The sequence below is a fragment of the Rutidosis leptorrhynchoides genome, chromosome 10 (assembly GCF_046630445.1).
Source record: "Rutidosis leptorrhynchoides isolate AG116_Rl617_1_P2 chromosome 10, CSIRO_AGI_Rlap_v1, whole genome shotgun sequence".
Taxonomy (NCBI): Eukaryota; Viridiplantae; Streptophyta; class Magnoliopsida; order Asterales; family Asteraceae; genus Rutidosis; species Rutidosis leptorrhynchoides.
Window position 1 is genome coordinate 334,167,383 of NC_092342.1, and position 5,013 is coordinate 334,172,395.

The 5,013-nt window shown below is 29.3% G+C and overlaps 1 long non-coding RNA gene across 1 annotated transcript; it reads left to right on the forward strand.

The window, feature by feature from the left end:
* Positions 1–350: 350 nt before the first annotated feature.
* Positions 351–1,253, forward strand: LOC139871872 (uncharacterized). Its single transcript, XR_011766797.1, has 2 exons — positions 351–477; positions 628–1,253. It is a non-coding gene; the product is annotated as an uncharacterized lncRNA (long non-coding RNA).
* The last annotated feature ends 3,760 nt before the right edge of the window (positions 1,254–5,013 follow it).

The window sequence follows — 5,013 nt, forward strand, 5'->3', positions numbered from 1 at the left end:
ATTGTTATATATAATCACATGTGATTGTTATATATATAATCACATGTGATTATTATAGATATAATTACATATTATTGTTATATATGATCACATGTGTTATTTTATTTACAATATTCTTACTTGTATGACAACAAGAACATGAAAAAAGAAGATAAGCTGATGATAATCAAAGAAAGTGCTAATGCTTGGTTTCGATTTTTTCCAAAGCTTGCGTCACTCTGAAAAGTTGATCTTGTATGTTATTTCTGGCTTACATTTGTAGGTCTATTTGCCTTTATATCATAATCAATTATTTATGTTCTAATAATTTCTTTCTTTTTTTATTTTTTACAACAGGTATTTTTTTTCCCAATCTGCAGACATGGGCATTTCTTTGTCTTGGTGATTGACATGAAAGTTCCCAAGCTCTACATACTTGACAACTCTTCGGTAGTTAAAAACTATGCTGCAAGATACGCCAAAGTTTTCAATCTTTTGGTTAGTGTTTATTATAATATCATTACTTGTACGTTTTCCACTTCAATATCAGTTTTTTTTTGCTTCCCCTGTTTACACTTAATGTTTTTAAACATCTGCTCGATCATTAATTTAATAACTATTCATTTTTTATGATTTTGTTTTTTCCAGCTATATGCTTTTGCTGAACATCTGAAATTTCATAAGCATCCTTTTGCAAATCAAATTGAAAAATTGGAACGAATTAGGATTTCGCTGCCATGGAAAACAATAGATAATGTTGTGGATTATGGCGTGTTTGCTATGTTCCACATGGACATGTTTAAAGCAAGATCAGAGAATGAGTGGTCTGATGTATTGGTGCCTGAGTCGGTTGAACAAAAGAATCAGCTACGGAAGCTGAGGATTCGCTATGCATCGAAGATTTTGTCGCATGATCTAAACATACATGCTGAGTAGATGTTAAGAAATGCAAGAAATTTTGCCGCATTCCATGAAAAGAAAGATTATAGGAAGGTTATCATTTCTGCAAAACAATCAAGAGGTGTCCGAGTTGAAAAAGCTAAAAATCAAGAGGTGCATGACCAGCAATCTAATGAAGAGTGAAGTTTTTTGAAGATGTATTTTATTGTTCTGCTTTGATAGTTTAGTGTATGGTTAGATGTAGATGGTTGGAAAGATGTGTTTTGGTTAATGACATGTTAGTGGTTAGATGTTGATGGCTCTTTTGGTCAAGATGTTTTTTGGTTAATGACATGCTACTTGATATTTTAATGCATGGTTTAGATGTTCATATATTTATTGTCTCTAATGCTTGGATGGTTATGATTCTTGGTGGTTGATGGTTGATTAAAAATACTATACAGCTACAAGTTATTCCTCATGCAATCACATGTGATTTTTGCATTTGCAATCACAAGTGATAATACATAACAATCACATGTGATATTTCATATATAATCACTTGTCTTATTCAATCAAATATGATGGTAATATAAAATCACATGTGATTGAACTACTTAATCACATGTGATTTTAGTATATAATCACAACCGTTAACATACTTTATGTGATATAAAATCACATGTGATTGAACTACTTAATCACATGTGATTTTAGTATATAATCACAACCGTTAACATACATTATGTGATATAAAATCACATGTGATTGAACTACTTAATCTCATGTCATTGTCTTATTCAATCAAATCTGATTGTAATATAAAATCACATGTGATTGAACTACTTAATCACATATGATTTTAGTACATAATCACAACCGTTAACTACATTCTTTTACAAATTGATTTTGCAAAGACCTCTCACCACCATTAGGACCCATCACATGGTTTTTGGGTTTAGGGACTAATTGATTTTACAAATGATTCTTAATGTCATTGGCTTTATTCAATCACATGTGATTATAAAATATAATCACATGTGATTGAACTACTTAATCACATGTGATTACAGTATATAATCACAACTGTTGATATACATTCTGTAAAATCAAAACCATAAATAAAAAATGTTCCAAACACATTAACAATTTTTAACAGTTGTTCTTGAAATAAAGTAACAAAATATAAAAAAATGAAAGTCAAACATTTAATAGGAACACCAAAATTAACAATTGTACGAATATAAAAAATAAAAAATAAAAAATAAAATCAACGTTTGTCTTTGTCACAACCCCTGCAATTGTGTTCATGTGATCCACAATTACTGCAAGTAATCTTTCTTTTTTTGCTTTCCAAAATTCCTTTCTCTTTTCCACTCATGAGACGCTTATCTTTTCCACAACCTTTGTATCTCCCAGCCGGTGGGTTTTGTATGTCTAATGAATTAGGTTTTGAAACACCAACCATTTCTTGTATGACATCATCTTTTTTCTTAAACTGTTTTGGCACTTGAGTCTCAACTTCTTTCTTCACCATTTTAATTTTTCAAGAAGCACTTATAGCATCGTTTCATCCTGCCCAATTAGTTCAACACAATCATCAACAACTGATGTGATTTCATTAATAGAATTTTGAACAGCAATGTTTTCGTTGCCATATCTGTTTCTCCTTGATCTTAACTCTGGTGGTATTATATCTGTGACGACTCCGTCAAAACACTTAACGGCTCCGTCACTTGGTCCCACAGCTTGATCGAAACTCTATATGAATTTAATAAAACAACCTTGCATTCTTTATTTAAAAATAATTTCCTATAAAGGAAATCTACTAAAATGTATAAGTTTAGAAAAACTATACAATAATACTTTAACCAAAAGTTGACCAAAATAAAGTCAACAAACAACCACTTTTTAATGTAACAAAATAGAATGCAAGTTAATGTTTAACAAAAGCTGCCATCATAAATATGCAGACTCTCTAAGCACAGCGGAAGCAGTCAATCATAAACCTGAGAATAAAACATGCGAGTAACTGTCAACAAAAATGTTGAGTGAATTATAGGTTTAATATTGCAAACAATATTAATTTAAACAATAAAAATTTATGTTTGAAAACATAAAACTCCTTTTAAACCACCAAATTATATGCTAGAAAACATATAATAAAACATTATTCCATTTTCCGTGAGCCACCTGGTAACCACTTAACCATTGATTTACCCTTGCCAAACACAATAAATAATATACACCGAACAAGTGTATCTACAACAAAATACGAAGTACTAAACATTCCGATTATAAATTGCTAGCGCGACTAGCTCGAAATGGGGTTGTCAAACCCGATAGATCTATCCATAGGATTCGCGTTCACCAGTAGAAACCAGTGATTACAATTACCAGATTAGGGAATATTTTTGTTCGACTCACAATGAATAATTTAAACCAACTTCCACTTGTGTCCAAAATATAAAATAAATTGCATGTATTCTCATCCCAAAAGATTTAAAATAGAAAAATGGGACTATAACTCACCTTAATAGCAAACGAAGTAACCACACAATTATGCGAACAGCAAATGAAGTAAAGTGATCATGAATGATCACAACGCCGACCTATAAATAAAGCAGGTGGATATAAATAACTAACTTAGGTCAAGTCTTAGTATGATAGCTATTGTACATGTTGCAAGTAGACATAGAACAATACTCAACATGCATCGGTTTGATCGGAACAGCGTACGGACACACACTTTCTATTTTTAGAAAGTTTCTATTTTTAGCAGGTTTCCATTTTTGGAAAGTTTCTATTTTAGGAAAGTTTCTATTTTTGGAAAGTTTCTATTTTAGGAAAGTTTCTATTTTAGGAAAGTTTCCAAATTTAGAAAGTTCTATTTTTAGAAAGTTTTAAGTTAGGAAAGTTTCCTTATTTAGAAAGTCAACAGAAGTCAACTGAAAGTCAAAGTCAACCGAAAGTCAACTCAAAAGTCAACCTTGGTCAAACATAGTCAACATTAATTTTAAAAGTGTAAGTTATAATAATAACATAAGTTATAATGTTTATTAAAGTTAAATATGAACAATTATGTCATAACATAAGTTTAATTAAATTAAAATGATTTATTAAAGTTAACATAAGTTTAAATGATATAATTAATATAACATAAGTATTTAATTAATTAATTAAATATTAATCATAATATAAGTATTATTAATTAATAATAAATTTTAAAACATATCATAAGTATTATTAATTAATAATGAATTATTAATCATTTCATAAGTTTCTAATTAAAATTATTAAATCATAAGTATTTAATAATTAGATCATAATTTAATAATAATTAAGTCTTATAATAATTTTATAATAATTAAATAATTATTTAATCTTTATTATAAGTCTTAAAATAATATTCTCATAAAATAAATTTAATACCTATCATAAGTATTTTTCATTAATAATAAAAGTATTATTAATCATAAGTTTAATTAAAACGTTAATTAAATCATAAGTAATAATTTAATGATATAATAAATATATATCATAAGTCTTAAATGATAATAATTACTTCTTATATCATAAGTAATTAATCAATAATTAAAATCATTATTTTTATCATAAGTTTCAATATTTAACCATAAGTTTTAATTCAAAAGTTCATCGGGTCATAACTTGAGCCCCGGGAATCAGTTTTCGGCGAGCCTTATATATATCTTCGCCTAACCAACCCACCCGACACATTAGTGTGCTCAAGAACATCCCAAGAACAGTCACCAAGCCGTGACTTACAGCTCTAAATCAGTTTGTACCATTAATCCGCTCAAAAACGTATTTTAGTCATAACGGGTGATCCGTGGCTCGGATTTCGATGACCCGAACATGAAAGTTCATCCCATCATCAATCCTAACACACTAGTACACCCTAAAGACTCCAAAAATGGTCACAAAGTCGGACCATAACTGAACCAATTCGTTTTCACCATTTAATCTTTACAAAACACCATTTTAATCATATCTTAAGCTCCGGGAATCGAAACGACATGAATCCGGAGTCTAAAATTAATGTCTTGATGAGAGGAACTCATATAAACACTTTAATTTCACTTTTATATCAGTTACATAACCAGAAAAGAACGAATAAGCTTCTGTCCCAAATTA